Below are 23,062 nucleotides of genomic sequence, written 5' to 3'. Positions count from 1 at the left end.
CAGATTCTGTACTGGCCCCTGGGGTACACCACTAGTTACTGGACTTCAACCAGACTCTGTGCCACTGACCACACAGGCTGTGTGCATTTCACATCATACCATTTACAGTACACTACTCCCTTTGAGTCTACCTACCCCTTAGCCCAATATACTGCACATACTGCTTTAAGGGATAACCCCCCACGCACATTCAAAACAAAAGAAATGCCTTGAAATGTATCTAACATACTGAGGGAATGTGATGGGAATAGCAGGAAATGCAGCTCTCATAGGTTGGTTCAAGTGTGTTCCCCTTCTCCAGCAAAACCCACATTGGATCAAAATTCTTGCAGAGGCAGTAAATTACCCGCTCAAGGGGCTACCAAGAGGACGCTTGCTGCCTCTGAAAAAAACCTCATGGCATGGACCAGAATAAAAACATTCTGGAAGCCAGCTGCAGTGTAGCAGAAAGTGCATTCTAACTCAGTCTTAGATTGTTCGTGTTCAAATGGCATATGCCTCCCAGTACTACAAGATCTAAAAATTCTAATTACCAGATTCCAAAGGGAAAGAAAAACAACTCTAAGCACTTTTTCTGAATACATAGTCAAGCACCCAGATAACCTCCAAAGCTAAGACAAAGAAAAGTCCCAAAGTATTTCTTACACTCTGCTTTTTAGTTTAAAATATTTGTTTTTCTTTTCCATACAAAAAACATACACCATGATAAAAAAATCCGCATTATCCAATGGTAAGATCTGGAGCTGTTAAGGAACTTCAAGATCTGAGAATGATATTCTACATACATAGCTAGAACAGAGTGGCATTAACAAAAACCACACAACAAACAAACCACACACCTGAAAACCCACCCAGTATATTTAATTTTCTTCTTATTTTGCAGACATTACAAACTGAAGTTTTTGATTAACCAGAACAGAGAGGCTTGATAGAGAACTGAAATTTTACAGTATGTGTCATTGCTATTCTTAGGATATCCGTAGGGGGCAATAAGAGATCAATTAAAAGGAATCAAAGACAATTAAACTGCCATCTTAAATAATTCTAAAGCCAACAACTTGGTTACTTTACAACATCATTCAAATTCCACAAAGGTGTGTAACTGAACCACTTAGGAAATTAACAAAGTACTACAGCTTACAAGTACCTATTACAAATGAACTAAATATTATCTAAAAAAATCCGAACTTATTTGTTCATATCACGAAGCTTTCTGACATATATAAAAAAGCATTTCAGCTTCAGGTAACAAATTTCTTTATATCCATCTCCCACTCTTCCAAGACAACCGATCACATCAAACAGCAATACTGTACACATTTATATATCCTCATCCCTTGAAACAGACATGGGATATTGGATTTCATTTTGTTTTAAAGATATTTGCATCAATAGGGCATTTTCCAGTAATGCTGGCATCTTGTCTCTTCTAAGCACATTGCATTTCCTCTTTCTCCATAACTAAGTTTAAATAAAATCATTCACTTAGATTTCAGAGGCACCTTCAGCTACTGCAATTGTTTTGGTTTGATGAACAAATTCATTCTAAATTTTCGTGGTTCCAATTTTTGAGTTCTGCCCTGAACCCACTTGTTTGGTTGTTTAATGTGTGGGTTTTTGTTTGTTTTGTTGGGGGGTTTTAAGATTGGAAGGTATTTTTAAAACTTTATAATTTCCATTTCCAAAACAGATACCAGATGTGGATTTGTTATACAATGGTTGATATTAATAATGTCACATAAGAAGAAAAAAACCTGGACACACTTTTACTTATGCAATTAAAGATCACATTAGCTGCTTACAAAACTGGATCCCCCACCCCATCTCATGTCAAATACATTTTAAAATGGGTGCTGGCCTCACACCAGTTCAACTGTTTGTCTTAGATATAAAACATTTCATACAATTGCTTCACACTCACAGCATGAAGGGAAATGGTGGAAAGTCCCTGGCTTTAGAATTGGTACGATCAGCTTTTTTATAAACGAGGGACTCTGAAACAAGACCAAGTTTATAAAACACAAATGTTAGGAAGAGTTGGGAGCACAGACATACACAACAGTTTACTTCATTCCTAATCTTTTACAAGTTAAGTATTTCCTAGGGAACCCCCTTTGAAAAGCAGAAAGAAAAGAAACCGCTCTCCACATTTTCACTCTTCCAGTTAAGTCTCCCTTGAAACTCAGCAATGTCTTTGCATGAGAGTATTTTCCCCATACAGCTACTATGGACAGATACTAACATCAATAACAAGATGATTCACAGCTTTTGTTCACATTTCTAATTTTTGTTCACATTTCTAACTTTTGTTCCACCTTCCTCAAAGGTCTGCAGCATGCATACTTTATCCACCTTACCTGTCAGAGTGGGTTATTTTCAAAGATTTATCCACAAGAGTTCACCACTTCTGCAGAGGTCAAATAAACTGATCCTACAAGGTATGTAACCACCTGAACCAATGCCTGCGAACTCCATATTTACCTGCTTTCCAAAGTTGTGTTTTTCAGTCTCTCCATATTTAAATTCTGAAAAACAGTTAACATATATTTGCAAAGAAATAAAGGGTGGAAAGTGTAGAACTCAATAAACATAAATTTCAAAAAAAGCCATATTTTTAAAAGTGCATTTTCTGTTTTGTAAATATCCCAAGATTCGGGCCAAAGGTTTGCAGAAAACCTCATTTAGTCACAACTGCTTTCAGTGCTTTTAAATACATTAAGAATTCCATCATTTACACGTAGAATAGTTTCAACATTTCCCTTTTCTGGCAAATTCACATTCCTTTAGCTTAACTACATTTTTCAAACAAGAGGAAAACAACCACCACAACCCTTAAAGCAGTAAGGTGTTACTGGTGTAACAGAAAGCAGGACTGTAATTTAAAAAAAATCCTTTAAAATCACTACATTTTGAGTCATCAATATCTAACATTTTATAATAAACTCAGAGCATGTTCCCAGATCTAAGGGACTCCTAGTTCAAGAATGAACAAAAACATGTGAAAACAAGAGAACAGTATTTATTACTTTAAGGTACAAATTCTGACGAGATCTATTTGATCATTGAAATGCATGAATGAAAATGATAAAACAGGTACACACAAAAAAGGTTTTTACTGATTTCATACAGTAAAAAAGTAAATGGCATATCTGACATTTCCAATGGGCTGTATTTAGCCAAATCTAAACAAACTCACTTAAGTTAAACAGCTATTACTGAAATATTTTTCTGCAATACCCTAAACAGGATGATCAATACAGACACAAAATTGACAAGCTATACTGTATGTTTTGTTTGTTGCTCACTCAATAACCTAATTATTACTAATCTTACCTATGAGATGCTCCACATCCCCCTCACTCTCATCTGACACCCCTGAAAGCTATGCATCAATTTAATAGGAGACAGCAAAAGAACATCACTGTTTCCAATTTGCTGCTCACTTCTAAAGAGCGGAGTTATGCCCTGAAGGACTATTAAAATACAATTAAAGAGGTGAAAGATGAGGACGTGAGAAAAACCTCATTATCATGTTAGCTATTAGAATGTGCTTTTGCAGTAGCATTTTTCCCACCAGTCTGGTTCTAGATTTGACTTCCCAGATGTCACAGATATACCTATTCTATACTGCAATCACCCAGTTTTCTGCTATGCCGATTATTTTGGCCACTGTCTCCAAGGGCTGCCAATACAGGGGAAAAGATGGTCTCTTTACCTGACTTCTGTCCAAAACCTCTTTGTCAGGTGTCAGATACTGCAGAAATGACTGTTTATCAGTTTGAAAGATTACTGTTCCCAGCCACTTGTTACTACTACCCTGAAGTGCTGAAGAAACTGATCTTGCACAGAAGCAGAAGAGTGCCCACAAGTCAGAAACATTAACTTCAAAGGTCATAAGCCCCTCTCTGAACCAACCTGAATGATTCAGCAACGGTGCGGATGAAGAATCATCAGTTGAGTCATTTGCCTGTTTACACTAGGGAAAGAGAGCAGCAGTTGACAACAGAGGAGCCATAAAATTTTAAGGATTCACAGCTGATTCTCACATGAAAAATATCCAACCACAGATGAAATGTAGACAAATTTATTTTTTCCTTTCTCTTCCCATTCTGCCGAGTCTCTCCAGAGAAAATGCCAAGACCATAGCCTTCTGCCATTTTCTACAGAGCTTCCCCTTTCATCACTTATGACTTAAAAAAACCCACAAAAAACCACAAGCCAAAACCAAACAATACCCCCCAAAACAAACCAGCAAAACACCCTGCTTCTCACCCCTACTGAATATATCAGATTTATCCTTGCTGTTTAGGTTTCTTTCTGAACCTCACCCCTCTAGTTCCTGTCATTTACAAGACATGATCAAATTCTTCAAAGGATCAAAAGATCCACTGTGTTCTCCTAGTCTCATCTCATTTAGCCTATCTCCACTCTCACTAAGGCTGCTTTCTCCCTTCAATTTTATCTTTAGGTATCACAGCAGTAAAGTACCCTCTATTATTCCACTGCCTTTGATTTCTAAAATCAATGAATGATCTTTCCTCTCCACCAGCTTTGAAAGACAGGGATCGGTGTACATAGATTATACCACAAAACATTTTTTTTGCTTCAAGGGCAAGAAGAAGGGGGGTGGGGGTGGCAAGAGCAGAATAATGCAGGGTGGGTAAGCAGAAGACTGCTTGCTACTTGTCCTCAGCAATACTCCTGACATAAAAAGGTTAAAAAAAAAAAAAAAAAAAAAGTTGGCCCTCCTCTAAGTGGGAGGTCACTATTTAGAAAGGCATTCTAGAATTAAATAAGGTCAGGAGGCTTAAAGAGTCCTGAGGAAACACCACTATAGGCATCCCAGCCAGCAATCTCTAGGAACCAGTGGACATCACAGACATTATTTGCATGGAGGCAGGAGGGAGCAAAGGAAAACAAAATACAACCATAGGTATGTTTTATCCGTGCTTTTATCATAACGGCCACTTTCATCCTATCTCTTTCCATCTTCCCATGTTAAACACGGAAAGAGTGACAAACTTCCTGCTTTAACACTGATTGTGAAAGTGTCAAAGCACCAGGCAAGAAAACTCATCGCTTTCCAGCCAGCAGAAGTAACACCCTGCAAACAATGTCACCAAAAAAATTCAAGAGCCTAAAACTAGACAAAAACTAGGTCGGAAACTGTCATTTCAGCTTCACTAGCATACAGAAAATGAAAGGAAGGCAAAAATCATGCTAACCAAAATCCTGACCCAACTCATAGTAATGAAGTCTTACTTTACTGAATAGTTGTATGCTTAGGTTACAACAGCACCATCCTCTCCAGAAAGCATACAAGATGAGTACAGAAATAAAATGAGTCTCCCATTTCTCAGCTGTCCTAGATACATCCTATACGTCCTAATTTCCAGATGAATTTAAACACACTGCTTGTAAAATAACACCACCATTCACGTCCAACACCCAAAAGTAAACTTAATGCTAAGTGCATCCATCTCACATTGTACAGGCTGCAGTTCAAACAACTTAGTGGGCAAGACCATTCTACTTCAGCCCACCACTCTACATCAGTTGAAACCTGCTTCCTCCTTCCTCACTGCTGCAATTCCAGACATTGTTTCATGACCCACAAAACTGAAGACAGGATTGATCTAGCAAGGTAAAAATGAGGACAGGTAGCACATCTCTATCTACATTAACTGACCTCAGTATTTTAACACACTGGATCTCTGGGCTATTCAGGAATCACGCAGTTTCCAGTATATCCATTACAACATTTGTGGATTCCCCCATTTCTAAAAAAAAGTTCAACAGGCATCCTGTATGGGTTAGTGCTGCGGGCATTTCGGGCGAGCGGGAGTCAGATTCAAATACTCACAGAGTTCAAGATCTGATCCGTTTATTGTACAAACCAGGTAGACTTTTATAAGGCATTCTATAAGCGTGCAATAATGTGGTTGGCTATTTTACAAGCGTATAATAATATGATTGGTTAACAATTGTTTACTGGGAAGATTTCTGTTTCTGCTTGTTCTGGCATGTAGGCTCCTTTCTGCGGTTTCCCAGCTCCTCTTATCACGTCCCGTTGGCCTTGGTTTTGAGCAAACATCTGCAATTTGCTCCTTTTTCTTCATCCCACTGTTCTGGCCGTAACCTCGTCTTATTTCTTCAGTATTTTTCCACTTGCTTCAGAGTTCAGTATAATCATTCAATACAGCAAGAGCCCCAACAGGTTAGTCTTTGCAATTTGTATTTAAGCAAGATTTTTCTGCTCCTGTTAAACTACATGTACTATTAAGGAATCACCACAGTCTAGAAAGTTAAGTAGGGGAAGAAGCAGAAGAAATCGATCTAGATATAACAAATATTTTTAGCATTAAGAGAAGCAATAGCCAGAATACCTACTTTGCAAAAGATCTATGACTACAGGACAGGCTACAAACTCCATACAACAGTATCGAACTGACTGGCCACACATCACATCTGTATTAATTTTGGGCAGGATTTTCAAAGGGCTGCAATGCCTTCTTCTGATCAGGGATCCTCTCTTCTTTGTGCTGCAGCAAAAGGAAATATATAGTTTCTCCTACAGTGTCAGGAGTGATGTCCTCAGCACATGAAAGTGATGTCTGCACCACATGAAAATTCTGAGCCCAATGACAGTTCACTTCATGTCTGTATGGCAACATAATCCTGCCAGATGATCAGAAACACTACCTGGCATATTGCATTCATTATGCTTTAAAATTCACATGACTGTCTCCTCCAGCTGTGCATGCAATTGTTATATTCTCCTCCATAGAGGAGAAAGACCATATTTCATTTTTCAGCCAGCAAAATGACATCACAACAGTTGAATTATTATCAGCTTCTGGTACAGGACATTCTTTTAAGATGGTCAGTTCTTCCTCATCAGATAGCATACACAAAATTTGTCTGTCATAATCCAGGACAGAACTGGCACACCCAAAACTCAGTTTTGTTTAACTCATACCATTTCAATTCAAACTCCCCTCAAACGATGGAGAAGCTCTCCAGGCACACGACAGGCAAGTAGCCAAGGGCTACATTTCCCCGCATGTTACTACTGAGAAGATTGTAAGGTCCACCCAAGTAAGGTTGAATGCTAATGACTTAACCTTCCTAGACATACTATCACTAAAATCCATAAGCTTAGCAAATTAACTACTGCAGCTGAGACAGGCAAACCATCATCCATCCGCTTGTTTACTGTGGCTTTTAGGCTACAGCTCACATAGAGAAACAAATAAATTACTATTTATTTCAACCACCCTAAAACTTCAAGGGAAAGAAGTTATCCCATATGAAGGGATTTAATATCATAAAATACTTTATTAGAAGGAAACATCAGGCTAAACCAACAGCAAAGGGGATAAAGTTAAGTTTTACTTTCAACTTGCCAAATACCGCAGATGAGAAACTCTACATATAAAAGAGTCCTATATAAACCTCTCCAGTTATGTGCCTGCATGGAGTCTGGTGTTCAGACTTAAGTTGTGTATTTGTAACTCAGATCCTGAAAAGCAGCCACTTTCATTCCTTTTCAGTCCAAAGAACACCAACCGAGCTCTTATCAGCCTCAATATTAAAAAAAGAAAAAGAATCACAAACTTTTCCAAAATCAGACCTGACCAAAATGAGTAAAGTCTTAAGAATTTCAGTGGAGTGCATTGGTAAGCTAAGGCAGCTCTAAAAACAGTACTCTAGGCAATATAAAAAAAAAAAAAGTTACTTCAAAGTGCTCTAACACCACAGGTCTTTCCTGGCCATATTAAACTAGCATGTGGTCCAACAAACATGATAATTTCCATATTTGTTGCTTTTGTCTGCAAAGCTACACATAGCAAACCAGCAAATCAAAACATGAACAAAGGAAAAATAACATTAGGCAGGTCCAGATCTGAAGAAACTTTGCTGCACCTCAAAATGAGACCATTCTACCACCATACTACATATAAACATGCAGCACAACTGTCTTCAGTCACATTTTTTAAAAAGGGATGTTTTTGTATACCTAAAACATCACCTGCTGCATCTACCCTAACTAGTCTGACTGTGATACTGCTTCATATATGGGGGAAAAAAAAGAAAATCACTGCATTCCTAAGACTTTAACAGACTAACTGATGATCCTTTCAGAAAATTTCCTCCAAATGCTAAATGAAAACATCATTTGATACCGAACCAAAGCAGGCATTAGTGAAACCTGGCAGGGTTTGAATAGCAGATGCATATAACTCAAGGGAAATATTGTAGGACTTAACATGAAAATATATGCTTAGTGTACAGAACTGAAGGCTTCTCCCACCATTTCTTTCACCCACTGAAAAGCAAATTCCTAGCAAGCATGGATGATTTTCCTCACAGAATTACTCTATGCAACAACAGGAAAGGGGATCGTTGAAAATACTGCTGAATTTACAGCATGCTGATATATACTTGCACTGTGCATTGTCTGCCAAAGTCATCGCCCCACAGCTTGCTTCCTTTCAGAGTCTTCAGCCCTGTCTCTGATTGCAGGTAATTCAGCAGGGCAGACCACCGCAGACGCTAAGAAGATACCTCAGAAGAGGGGAAAAAAAATTTGAGATAGTTGACAGTCACTCTACTCAGGAATCTGACCTTTGAAAACAACACTGAAATGAATCCACAGGTGGAGGAAGCAGTAATACAGTTCCCTCGGTTTCTGGTACATCAATACACTGGTACATCACCGTTTCTCTTTACCTGCCAGCTGTTTAACTGTCACTCCTGTACTGAATCCAAAGCCAGGTCTGTTCCTGGACACTTCTACTGACACATTAAGGAAACTATACCAGCAAAGCTGTCAACAGCATTGGTCAAGTACCATCATCACCATCCAAGCGCAGCAACGGCAAGGCAGCAGCCGTGTCGGTGTAACCGCATGCTGCAGCCCCCAGGCAGGACTGTGCCAGCCACAGTAACCGCGCTGCTCTGGCCCGGGGCTACCCTGAGCACGGCTCCGCTGTGCAGGAGGTGAGGACGCGCCACCCTGTAGCTTAACTGTCCCTGACCAACGATGGCAACACAAGATCCCCTTGATAAATCTAGCAACAGACAAAACAAAGCTGTCAAAGTCAGTATTATGTCCAGAACACTAAAAAGGTGGGGGTTTCATTATCACAGTTACTTTCCAAGTTTCCAATGAATCCAGTATGTCCGAGATTATTTTTTATTAAAGAAAGGTCACACTAATTTAGACAGCTGTATTTCCTTGAATGACGGTAAGATGGTGCTGATAAAACTCAAAGCTTTTTTTCTACTTCAGTTTCTTGTCGTATCTAGTTCCAGGTCTCTTGTATTCTTCATCCATCTTACCAAGTTTCAGGATTTTATTGTCTGCTTTTTCATGCAACTTTCCTCCCTTTCAAAAAGCAAAAATGGTCTCTCTCCTACTTCACTAGTAATTTTCTCCTATCACTACAGGTCTCTATTTTAGACATCGATGTCCAATACAGGTGTGTGTTCTTGTCTTAATTCCACCACTCCCCGTCATGTCAGCTAGCCCTAGAAATTCTGGGACAGTATGTTTTCTACAATCCCTAAACATAAAATACCTGACCTTGAAATGGCTGGGAATCACAGCAACTCACTTTTGCCAGAAATCAAATGCAGAGCTCCATCCAAACTCTGTATACAAAGGACACATTATATACCTCCTGCTTCACAGGCCTAAAAATGAACATTTCTGTTATGAAGTAAGCATTTCTGAGGTTTTAATGCAACTTTTAAAAGATATTAATCTGGTTTCAAATTGACGTTGATACTTTCTTCATTAGGGTATCTATCTTCTTGCTTCAGTTGCTAGAGGTGGAGTGGTACATCTGCAACAACAGCCTGAAATACCCATGATGTCAAAAAGTAACCACACTCATTAAGAGTTTGAGTAGGGTAAAGTAACAGAATGGCTGAGGTTGAAAGGGACCTCTGGAGGTCAGCTGGTGCAGCTCCCCTGCTCAAGTAGGGCAAGTCATACAAAAAAAATCTTGGAAACCTGTATTAAAAATGCAATGCAGACAGTTATTTCCTTCAGAGAATGCAACTGCCTAAATGGATCTGTTAACAAATACATCCAAAAAGAAAAGAAAAAAACAACAAAAACCAAAAAAGGGAGCAAGATACAACTCCTAAGTGACCCTAAACCACAGAAATAAGCAGGAACACAAAGCTCAAACATACCAGGACTTTTATCTTTGTCCGGGATACATTAGCACAATTACACACACACCAAAAAAACCCCACCGAACTCAGAAGGGTACAGAGCAGCAATCTAAGTGGATTAAATAAATTAGCAAACTTAGGAATTTAACATTAACGTTCTTGAGGCTGCCTAGAGACTAGACGTTTAAGTTACATAACCTAGAATGTACATGAATCAGAATGTGTCTTAGGCATCTGTACATACTGCCTGTTCTTCCTCTGAGCATCTCAAAACATACCTCAGCTCATAACAGCCTGCAGGGAGGACAGCAGTCTTATTTCCATTTCACTTAAGAGGAGCAAAACCCAGTTTGCTCCAGGTCAGAACAGGCGAGTCTTTACAGCTCTATATGTGCCAGCTCTGAGGAGTTTTATGTGTGTTCACTGATCTGCACTGCAGAGTCAGATAAGCAACAGAGATGACACAGGAAAAAAAGCAGGATCTCATGGCAGGTACAGAAGGAAAGAAAACCACTCCTGTGAACCACAACAAATGGTTAGATTGGCTCAACTGTCTGCTGAAATCTCACCCGTAGGAATGTGGAAAAGCAGAAATATTACTCTTCCCTATTTCCCATCTCAGATCCTGGGATGCTATCTTTGTCTGACTCTTGTGAAATGTAAACCTGCTTTTAATTACTTGATTATGGTATTTTATGGACAAGACTCAGGCATTCTTCTACCATGTAAACTACAAGGAAACACTCAATATCCATATTCTTCCAATTGCTTTTTCCTTTAAGCACTTTTCATTTTAATGTACAATGCGGTAGCATCAAGAAACCCTGTCACAGCATTAAAATAAGCTCTAAACATTTATGACGTGCAGCAACTACCACAACAGGCTTACAAACAAGCCCCCCAATCCTGCCATAACCCAGCATGTGTGTGCTCGCTTTACACAAATAGACCACTGAAATCAATGAGATTACTCAAGTGAACTAGATACATGCATTAGGTATCATTCCTCATCAGCTCCAAGGCCACTACAGAGCTCAAACTAGGGACAAGAACATACATGGAAGATCCCAGAGTCTGCTCTTGAAGAAAAAGTAAAGGCTTGTCTATACAAGGGGAAGAGTGCTTCACATTCACACCCTGCTTCATTCTGTAATAACTCCCCAATGGAGACAAGATCTTACATGCTCTTACCAAAAATATGAAATACCTGGCAAGCCCATATTTATTAAAATTTTACAGTTGTCCTATTGCTTTCAGTAATTAAACAGCCAAGCACCATTAAAGCCTCTAATTCAGATACCAGAAAGCATTCCCTCCACAGGCAAGCGTCCAAAAAAGCCAACCAATCAACCAAATAAATTAAAACCTCACAACCAGAATTTAGCTAGTAGTGGAATACAAACTTGTACCCTTCAAAAAAATTAATTATTCATTAAAATCTCAGGTCTGTGTAAATCTTTACAAGTTTGCCAAGACAGTATATACTGCCCCACCTTAACCTGTTAATGGGATGTTTGCAAGTTCAATGTAAATCAAATGAGCCGAGTTCACTGATTTATGAAGAGATAGATGTAACACCAACAAGAACTCACTTAGCTCAAAAACATGCTAACAAAAGAAAAACTGCAAAGAAACCAAATTCAATTTTTCTCCTGGGGAAAACTTAGAACTGAAGAATGGAACCTCAGGCAAGGCTCACTAAGAAGAGCATTTGTTTTTCCTATTAGCAGACATGATGAAAATAGGAAGAAAAGAATCTTGCTTCTACCAGACTGAGTGACAGAATCAGATTTCTCAAGCTGCCAGTTATGCAAATTTTTGGAACACTTTACTAATAAAATGAGCTCTCTCAAGAAGCTCATTTCCCCAGTGTGATCCAAGACACAACTCTGGTGGTACATACTGCTGCAGAGGATGCAAAAGCCTTGGAGGAATCCTCTTCACAGGCATGGGATGGTGAGGGGAGAAAAAGAAAGAAGTCCTTTGTAAGAAACCATTCAGTATATTCCTCTGGTGTAGACTTTTACAAAGCTTTGAACTCTAGCATGGCAGTTTTGTCCTTCTTTCCATAGCGTCTTTTAAAGACAAAGCACAGCATTTTTGATCGGGGGGGTGGGGAAACACCAAACCCAAAACCCCCCCACCAATAATTAGATCTTTATTTTCCACAAACTTTCAAAATATGCCTAGTACCTCTGAATGAGTGCAAAACTTCACAAAAAGCGTTCCCATCACTCATTGATTGACTTACTGCAAACTTACAGAAAATACATGCAGTAACATATCACAATGGAACAAAAAAATAGCTTAGAGAACAAAAAAAAGCTCTATACACACCAGCTCTGTATTCTCATAGTTTTAAATATACACATGAATTCTGAAACTGTACATTAGTTTGGTGTGCCATGCTATAAGGCACAATGTTCCTACAATCCATTCTACCTCTACCAAGTGTGATTTATCGGAGAATAAAGGAAAGTGTTCCCCTGATGTCTTTTCATTGTCTCTTGAAGTTTTCAAAGTAATTCTTGCATACACACAAAGATTCTGTATCAGTAGTTGGGAAGTGCTGAAAATTTTATTTTGTCATAGCAAAACCATGTTTAAGTTTCCTGACAGTAGTATCTCTCCCTTTTTTCTTCAAATTTCCAGTTGCTGGCAAATATTGTACAAAAATCCGAGAACTCAGTCCTTACCAACACAAAAAAATCCCTTTCTGACCTTGGTAGGAATTTAACCCAGTGTAAACAGACAGACCTTGAAGTATATTAACCATATAATCAACTCAACTCAAAGGTGTTTCTGGTGTAAAACACAGAAACAGCCTTCCTCCAAAATTCATGTAAAGAATATTTTGTGGTTTATCATTCTTGTTCAAAACCAGTAACGTCACAAAAAAAAAAAAGGGCAATAAACCAAGCCTGAACTAAAAACAACCCACACACTAAACTCTCCAGCAACTTCCATCTCATTTAAGTTTCAAAAATCAAAGGTCAAATTTTGCTTCCATTTATTCCTACTTGTACATTGTTCAAATCCTAACTTGTTAAATATGGTGAGAAATACAGATTCAAAGGAAAGGACATGGGTTAAGAAAGAAATGGATTAGTTTCACTGTAAATGACTGAAAGAAAAGCACAATCATCTTCACACTACTCAAATTCTAATGTTTTTCTAGATGAAATAAAGCTGAAGCAGTTTAATCTGGAGTCTGTCTTTTCATCTGGAGTCTGTCTTTTCAGCAATTAAACACCTCAGCTATTTTAAGTGCAATAGCTCTGAATTTTACTTAAACTTACCGGCTTTTAACAAGTCATAGATATTTAATAATTAATTCTAAGCACATGGCAGCAAAGTTCCACCAGAATCTAATAAAGCATTTAAAGATGCAAAACTGTTCTAAACAGAGCTCCCCACAGTCTAACTCCAGCCATATAGCTGCAGAGTTCACTTTTACACACAAACATACACATCAAAAACGTTCTTTCAGGGCGTTTCCTGTGTTGCTAACAAGTTCCAGCTTCTCTCCTGCTGCATCTAAATTTAACCAGGACTAAGACTGAGTCTTAAAAAAAAAAAAAAAAAGAAAACAACAAACCAAAAACCAAACAAAAAACCCAACCCACACTAAGCAACTTCAATGCAATGCAGCAAACATTTTACAGGCACCTTTGTTTTTCAAGCTGTTAATTACCAAATATATGAAACATGCAGCAAACAAGTAGCAGCCCCTCACTTTTTCACCCTACACGTTTTTGAAATTGCACTTTTCAGGCCACTAGGTACAGATAACACAAGCACTAGTAACAGTTGCTAATTCAATAAACGTATGTAAAAGTGAGCAACCCTTACAGAGGAAGTCAGAAGTTCAACCAGAAGCCAAGGCTCCCCAATATGGCCAAGCGTGCTTCGCCATCTGAACTAGAAGACTAACCACAGCGGTAGCTTGGATTAAGCCAAGAAGACTCCTTACGAAGTCTTCAGACTTTGTTACAAACATGCTAATTCTTGAACTAACCAACACGTTTGGCTGAGCAAGATACGGGGAATATGCTGGTAGAAGGGAAAGGGTAAGAAGCAACTTGACCTGAAGGCAGTTCAATGTTCAGGCTACTAGGAACTTTCATGTTCACACACCACTGTTATCCCAAGGTGCATTTATCAGTGTGGCTCCTTCTCGAGACCACACACGCAGGTGCTCCTACACCATCAGTACAACTCTTTCACTTGCCACACCACACACTACATGGCATACATTCACCTTGCACGCTTTTCTTAGGTAGGATAAATCTCACTATGCTGGAATCCAATGCATCTTTAAAAAAAAAAAAAAAAAGAAGTGTTAAATCTGAATAATACTTGGATGGCTAATAGAAGGGGAAATTCTCCTGCGGACCGAAATGAGACTGCAGATGAAGCTATGGAGTTTTTTCTCTTTTAACACCAGTCTGTATTTTAGAAATCTAAAACATGGAAATCTGCATTTTACTGAGAATTCACAAGTTCTAATTTGAAAGCAACTGTGTGAATTTAAGGCAGCTAATAAAAAAAATTGCACAGACTTAAAATACTTACCTGTACCTTTGTACCTTCTGTGGTTACAATATTTAAGATCACTAGAACTCTAAGCTGCATCTAGTTTTCTAATTTCATACACGTCTAGATACAGCTGAACGCTACCAGTCATGTGCAAGGCACATGAGGAAGCACTAGAGGACTTCAAGATCAGCCCCATTTCCAAAATTATTTTGGTCATCTGGATTGCAGAAGCACCTGAGAAGTACTTCACAAAGCAGTGCTTCACCAAATAACTCACCATGCAAACACTAGAGCTGTTGACACACAGTATTTGCAGAAAAAGGTCAAATGTGCAGCAATTGATGAGCATTGCCACCAACTTCAACAGAACACCAAGATCCCAAAAGCTGCTCTTGATTTGACCTCAAAGACATTTACATTTCTGCTAGTGGCTATGCAAAGAACTCATTTACTGCTATCACTGAACTAACCCCTGTTTAAGACCCTGTGAGATTCTCAAGCTGAAAGCGTTATATAGTCTATGAAAAGCAGCAAACTGTTCTCTGTGAACACTTAAGAACTGACATCCCACACGAGGAGACACTTCAAACTCTGGCAAGCTGGCTGATCCACAAAGCACTTCATCCAACAAGCTAGTGGAACTTCTGTTTTCAAATTGGCACCCTCATTAGAAATTATTATTCCAGATCAAGAACAGAACAGAAAAGAAGTGAAATACTGAACTGGAGATGGCACTACCTCAGGAAATAACTACTCCCAGACACACAATGGGGAAATCACTCTAATAGAGCCTTTTGGTTACCTGTCCTTCTGCTTCCAGACTCTTACGAATGTTACTCAGGCACAGGAGCCTCTCCTCACGTTATACAGAGAGGCCAAGCACTGGATTTAAGATACTGCTGAGTTTAACAATCCAGTACCAACGCGCCTTTACAGATTAAGCCTAAAGCTTAATAGGCCTCCTCTCACTGAGCGGAGGGGAGGAAACAAAACCAGAATTCCTGAAATATGGCAAGAGAAACAGGACTTTAAAAAGTTAAAGTCATTACATTGACATAAACTACAATGCGTGTATTTCAAGATGCAGGAGTGACAAGAACGGATGCAACAGAAGTCTATGCAGTGATGTATCGCCTATACAGCACAGAAACCTGAAATAACTACAAAGCAAACCCTGTAGGATTAGTCTCTCTATGAAGTTGAAAGACAGGGGGTGGGAAGCAACAGGACATTTTAGCTATGATAAGGAAATCAAAGGCATGCTACTTTGCTGCAGCACAAAACTGAATGGCAGAAAATCTGTGTTCTGGTTCAGACTTTCCCTACTTAAAATTGTCTCCAACCTAAGTAAGCAGGAAAGGTACACTGCACTAGACTCTTAAAGGTATATGGTGAAGCTACATACAGAATAGAGAGCATCCCATGATCGCTACAGTGTATTTTCTACTTGGGTAAATAATCTAATGGAATGAGAATGCTGAAATATCTTTACAAGTTTCCTAAATACAATGAACACTGAAGGATTTAATCACTCATACTAAACAACTAAGGTTGTAAGAGGCAGTAAGAGATATCGTTGGAAGCAGACCCATCAATATTAGGCCGCACAATAGATAGTTTGTATTAATAAGCAATTGATCCTTTTATTTACTTCCCTTCAGGACAAGATCAGAGAATTTAAGGCTCCACCAAAATAAAGGGGTTTTTTCTTTTTTTTTTTTTTAAAAAAAAAAAGCAAGACACTTTTCAGACTAGGGTTAAATACAAAACCAAATGCAGTAAGGATCATGGACTGTTTCAGTGCTTGCTTCGGGGTGTTGTTCCAGTTTGGTGTTATAATGCCTTACTTATTATTCAGAAGTCAGTTTTCTAACAGTGGTGCCTCCTATATACAAACATAGTTTTAAAAAAATAAGGCCTTATACATTTGTTAGACCATATGCTTTTTTCTTTTTCCACTGCCACCACTTTGTGATAAACAAATTCTCCAACCTCCATGTTAAGTCTTGGGAGCTGAAAGCAACCAAAAGACATGAAACTAGCTGGTTTTCTCAGACCTTACCCAGACACAAAACCCAAACCAGACCTTTCTCTGTTCTTCTCAAAAACATGAAGACCTAGCTCCCGATAGAGTTTGAAATGCCAATTTTTAGTCAAAACAGCATCTCTACAGAAAAATCTTGATTTTAAAACCAGTAATATAAATTTCAACTTACAGATGTTTATGGGTATCATCACAAATAAGCAACAAATCAGGCTGATGTTCTTACACACACAAGAGTCTGAAGGCTTGCTGATTAACCTTTCATCTTCAAAGAAAGGTTCAGCTAAAGAAAAACAGAACACCTCTGCTAAGGCTGCTTAGCTGTCTTCAAAAGTATATACTCGGAAGTTGCTATGGGATCAACTTCAGGACTGTGGTTAGACCCACGAAATGTCTTTTTCCTACAGACTGTTATGGGAAGCTGAGCAACTTTGGCCATGAACCAAATATGTTTTGGCTCTAAAGCAGACATAATTCAGCAGCATTGGGCATTCCAATGGTTAGCTAAGCCGAGAAAGCAAGACAACCAGCGCTTTAGAGCATCCATGTCAATGAAGCTCTAAATACACCTAGCAACAGCAAAAATAAATTGGATTTGTGCTTACGTTGTTTACTAGTGTTATTTAATAACACAATACTGTTCTTCCAGCACTTAACCATCAGATCAGAACAAATGGGAAAGATTCATTTTTGCCAGCTGCATGTCACACTACAGCAGAAGGAAATTCTGTAGGATCCAAGGTATCACATTTATTTCCCTCGTTCCCTAATATTTTTAATTCTATAAGCATCGGACCATTTGTAAGCAAAGGCTAAAAAAAATAGGAGCTAACATAGGACTTCCACGTGTAACTGTATAATCCTGCAAAACTCTGAAGCAGCCTGGATGAATAAAACATTTAACATACTCTAAAGCAGCACACCACTTGCAAACTGTTTGACCACAGAAGCCCAAAGCAAACCTCTCACATCCCCAGCTGTTAGTTTTCCAAATGGTAATGCAGCGTTTGCTTCATCAGACAGCACAGCCTCTGAAGTAGAGCAGACCGAGTGCCACTTTCACATGGCCACAGAGAGGGGGAATGAGGTGGGTACAAAGCAGAGAACAGGGGTGAGGGGACCCACACAGTATCACACCGATGCCGATCTAAACCCCCCCTTTTACCCCCAGAGGCTCATCCTCACAAGAAGGCATCTCCAGTTACATTCTGTTTTCAAAAACATATAGAACCCAGTTTGCTCTCTGTCCAGTAAATATGCATTATGGGGCTAGGGCAAACAGATAGTCGAAGTAACACTTCTAAGAAACCATGTTATGAACTACACAGTTACGACAGATTATTAGTAACTCGCGTATTAAGAGACAAATCAAGTAATCGTTTTATTCTTTGAGATCGCAGCAGGCACCACCGAATTGCACGGGCAGGACCTTCTCTTTTAGTCGTCAAAACAAGGTCATTGCCAATAGATACGCACGTGCCCCCACACCACCGCTTCCAGCCGGGAAATGCAAACAGCGAACTGCATCAGCATCCATCCAACACCCCCCGCCCCCAGCCCTGCCCGGCACGCGGCGGGGGCACCGGCCGGCGGAACGCACCGCTCCCGCAGCCCCGGTGCCGCACCACACGTGGCACAACCGCGGCGCGGCGCCCCTTCTTAGCAAGGTCTTCTTCGCGCATTACTAGCAAAAAGAAGTAACCACAAAGAAATCAAGTTTTCCTGAAAGCGAGATTCCCCCGCCCAGCACCACTACCAATCGAAGAACGAACGCTGCGCCAGTCACAGAAACGGGAAAGTATGCGCAGGGGAGGCGGAAATCACGGCCCCAGGCCTCGCCCCTGCCGGCGCCTCCCCCAGCCCGCCCCGGGCCCCCCCCCAGCCCCGGGCGGCCCCCGCCGGCCCCAGCCCCGGCCCGGGAGCGGCCCCGCCTCGGCCCCGCCACCCCCGCCGGCCGCCTCGGCCCGCGCGCCGTGTCTGCCGGGCGCGGCCGCCGCAGCCCGACATGCCCGTAACACGCTCCTCGGCCAGAAAGTTTCACTCGCGCCCCCGCTCCCGCCGAGCCCCCGCGCAGCCCTCCGGACCGGCCGGCCGCGGGGCGCGCACCGGCGGAGCGCGGGCAGGGAGGGAGGGCTTACCTCCGCCCGCGGGGCCCTGCCCCTCGCCCAGGGGCTCCTGCGGCGCGGCCCAGACAGGGCTCCTCCGCCGCCAGGCAGGCGCGTCGGCGGGATGAGCTCACTGGGAGCGGGCGGCAGCAGTCCCCGCCCTGCGCACCCCCACGGCCACCCCTCCGCAGGACCGGCTCGGCGGGGCGGGGCGGAGCGGGGCCGGTCCCGCGGCTGCCTCAGTGGGGCACCGCGCCCGCGCTCCGAGCCCCAGACTCGCCGCGGAGCTGGGCGGCGGCGAGGGGAGCGACGGCGCCCGGACGGAGCCTGCCCCCCGCGGCCCGGTGGCGGCGCCGCGGCCCTCCGCAGGCCCGCGTTCCACCGCCAGACAGCCCTGCCCGGCCCGAGCTAAAATCTCCTCAGCTGCCCGGGCTCTGCGAAGCAGGGTCTGGGGTCCGCCAGCACCAAAGTCACCTCAGCGGCCTTTGCTCTGCAAAGCAGGGTCTGGGGTCCAGCAGCCTGTTGGATTCAGCCATGTGCTGCTCAGATCACCGTTCGTTCTGCCATCTTATCTTCACATTTGTTACAGTTTGCTTGGATGTCACAACCTCAGCCAAGCCGTGAAAGCCCACTGGCACGGCTCGGGCCTCCGGCGCTGCTGCTGCTGCCAATGTGCGACCTGCTGAGAAGCAACTCGTCCCTGGGGAGCCCAGCCAGGGCCAGCTACTGAAAATAATTACATTGTTGCTTATAAGACCTGCAAAGGACAAAAAGCTGGGTGAAATATAATGACAGAAGCTCTTTCAGAGTGATCCAAATTATTTGCTAAACTGGGCCACAAGGCATTTAAGACAGCCAGATTGGAAAATCCACGTTTAGGAATAAGGAATGTGGCCCCGGCCCACAACACAGAAAGGGACATACTACGTCCTGGAAAGCAGCACCTTTGAAAGGATTTGGGGCTGTAATGGTAAAGCCATGGAACATGAACATTGCTGCACCGAAACGAGCTAGCACACTCTTTGTCTGTATACACAAGGAATTAGCAAGCATGTGCAGAGAGGTGATATTACATCTGAATATAGCTTGGGTAAAACCAGCATATCAGTATTCTCCAAGATACTGAAAATAGAGGGTGCTGAAGAGAACCACAGCAAAGATCTGAAGGCTGAAGATGATGCCTAGCAGTGCCAGTGTTAAAATATTTAATTCCTCAAAATGATGGCTCAAAAGGCAGCTTGTGAGAAAGAAAAGGACTTACTGATGTTTTTACTTTGGTGCACCTAACTGAGGTCAGCACTACCTGTAGTAACCCTGATAAGTTATATCAAAGTAGTCACTAAAGAGCATTATTATCTCTAGGGGTGTTTAGATAACCATCTCACATTAATGGGTGTAGTGTTAAAGTTAGGAGGTTTAAGTGTTAAGACACAGGTTTAGCAGTGACAGTTCGAATGCCATCATTAGGAGCACAACAGCTGAAATACTCATCTGATGTGTTTTTCTTTCCCACCCTCAAACTGCTTGCCTTTCCTACCCAAAAAAGTTCGATACTCCAGCTATGCTCCACATAGAGAGCAAAGTGCTTGGCTTCCCTACATGCAATTTCTACAACAGTTTCACATAATTAATTAAAAAATAAATCTTTCTCACACCAAAAAAGGAAAATGTAGGGACAATCCAAAATACATTTATAAATAATAAGCAAGGGTTTGCTGGGCAAACTAGGATTTAGTTTCATAAGTAATTCATCATGAAAAACTAAATCTGAATTTCACTGCAAAATAATTATTACAGTGCTAGAGTATTCTAGAATATTTTCTATGTTATGCATGCATTTCATAGGCCACCTTTCAATGTGTCTGTAAAGGGTATAAAAGAGAATCCATATGTGTTCACAAACAAGTTACAGGCTTACAAGAAGAGCATCCTCTCAAGAACATTTGACATGATTGCCTTGTATGGTATTAGAGGAGCAGGCTAACATGGAGACAAAGCCTCTGAGGGTTACAACAGCAGAGCAGTTATCTTACACTTCTTTTATAGTGACTTCAGCAGCTTAGTAGCTGAAGACTTGTCCCAAAACAAGGGTAGGATGCTGCGTGCAACTCAGCCAACAGCTTTTCTTTCTTCTGGTGGAGAATCCTCTTAATCACATTCTCTTCCCTCTGTTTTGCCTATCTGATGAGATGTATATTAGGGAAGAAAGGAATTTTTCTCTCTCTCAGAGGAAATGGTCTTAGTTCTGGCAGCCTTTTATGATTTTGTCTTTGCCTCTGAAATCTGAAACAAAAAACTAAACTCTAACTCCACCCTTCTGGGATCTATTCTTCATCAGGTGCAGTGGTCACTCTTTCCTCCTCTGTATATGAACCCAGAAGTTTTGAAATAGCATTTGCAGTCAGTTAGGTTTAGGTCCTGCTGTTCCACAGGAAATCTCAGAATCAAAGAATTTTTAATTAGGGCTTGATTTTACTGATTCCCTACTCATCTCAGAAGAGCGATGCTTTTGATACTAACAACATAAAGACTTTTGCTCTCATCAGTAGCTTGCTTTTGGGAAGAATTTGGTCCACAGCTGTTTTTCTACTTTTAACTGTTCTGCCCTCTGCTCTTTCCACTCATTTGTTCAGACGATTTGTCCATTCCTTGCAACTGAAATTCTTCAGCTCTTCCTTTTCTTTCTTCTCACAAAGGTTATGGCTGTCCTCAGAGAGTCTCACACTTATCGTGGAAGCTTCTAGTAGTTTTAAATCTCACACACACACACATACCCCCCCAAAAAAACACCCACAAAAAAAAACCCACAACCAACCAAGAACCTCAGACCAAGCTGAAATGCCATGGCAGCAGTGTGCACTGTAATGCTGGCGACTAGGGAAATAAGACAGCAGACCTCTCACTTTTTCTGCTCGGCTTCAGTGTTGTTTATGTTGGCTTGGGCTTCTCATCTTAACCTCCTATTTCAATTCTTGGTGTTGGAGGGCTCCTTCAAAGAAGATAATTTTGTAAATTTTAGGAGCTTCCTTTCAATGTAGCTGCTTTTATCCTGTCAGATTCATTCTCATGCAAAATAACAATTTGGTAGAATAGTCTTGATTTACTGATTTCAAGAAAACAGCTTCTTCTAAACTAGTAGAATCAACACCACCATATATTCAATAGCTTTGTGACTGTTGGATTTGCAGGTATCTAAGAAGCTGTGAGTTCTGATTTATTTTTGTTTGTAAAAGTAGCATTCATGATGTCTATCCAGTATGCAGTTATCTGATGTCTCAGTGTGCTTTTGTTTGTTTCTTGGCTACCCGTTTTCAACTAGTAGTATTCCTCTCGGTTGATTTTACTTGAGATGAACTGACTGGGTTTTAAGCTAGTGGGGAAAGAGAGGGAGGGGAACAAGTAGGTAGGCAGGCAGGGATTGTACATGGGCCTGTCTTTCCTATGAAACCAGGCTGGAAGTTGGTCACATGGCTTTACAGGGCAGAACAAGAGTGAAGCTCAATATCAGGTCACAAACAACACCTATGTCAAACTATGATCACTACATGCACCAGCTTAGTTGCATGTTGCTGTCCAGAACAGATTCTGTACAGAGCCCTCAGTAATTTCACTGATAACACATCAGAATTTACCATATTTGTGATGTTTAATCTCTTATGATACTTGTTTCTCAACAGCTCCCATAGGTGTAGATGCTACTTTGTAAAAGTGTTAATAGGATAAATAGTAAAAAATAAGTCAGTGATAGCAACTAAAATATTCCAAATGCTATTACTTTTTTTGCAATTGCTTCCATTAATAATTTGTTCCCTGTCCTCTTTTCCATCCACTGTTTTCCAGCTTAATTTCAATTATTTTCCTTTCCTATGCTTCCATTCTGTCCACCTATTCCCAACTCCTTCCACTATGTACTTCTAAAAAAAATTACCAGAAACTGACATCTGTGTAAGGTCTGGTCTTGCAGACAGCATCTTAGAGAATTTGGCACTGGCATGTGCTGTTCTCTTGTCTGTCAGGATAGGGAGGTAAGACAACAAATAAGAAATTGCTGTTCTAAAGTGAAAGTGAAGGGGGCAGGGAGTTACTATACCTGAATAATTTTCTGTTTAAGTCTTGCTTTTTAGGCAGAATTCACATAGCTTCATCACACAAGAACAGATGCTACTTAGAAAAGAAAGAAAAACCT

General features: G+C 40.9%; 1 protein-coding gene across 5 annotated transcripts in view; it reads right to left on the bottom strand.

Moving 5' to 3' along the window:
* The window catches only part of TANC1 (tetratricopeptide repeat, ankyrin repeat and coiled-coil containing 1), a 95,998-nt gene extending 76,842 nt beyond the window's left edge, over positions 1 to 19,156 (bottom strand). For 3 of the 5 annotated variants that reach the window (XM_055812874.1, XM_055812876.1, XM_055812875.1), the window contains exon 1: positions 18,910 to 19,155. The gene's annotated coding sequence lies outside the window, so the exon portion shown is untranslated. Of the gene's footprint in view, positions 1 to 18,909 lie in introns of all 5 variants that reach the window. The other 2 variants (XM_055812870.1, XM_055812871.1) reach the window with 1 other exon arrangement.
* Between the last annotated feature and the right edge of the window lie 3,906 nt (positions 19,157 to 23,062).

The sequence above is a fragment of the Falco peregrinus genome, chromosome 8, assembly GCF_023634155.1.
Source record: "Falco peregrinus isolate bFalPer1 chromosome 8, bFalPer1.pri, whole genome shotgun sequence".
NCBI classification, from domain to species: Eukaryota; Metazoa; Chordata; class Aves; order Falconiformes; family Falconidae; genus Falco; species Falco peregrinus.
This window is presented reverse-complemented; position numbering and strand designations above follow the sequence as displayed.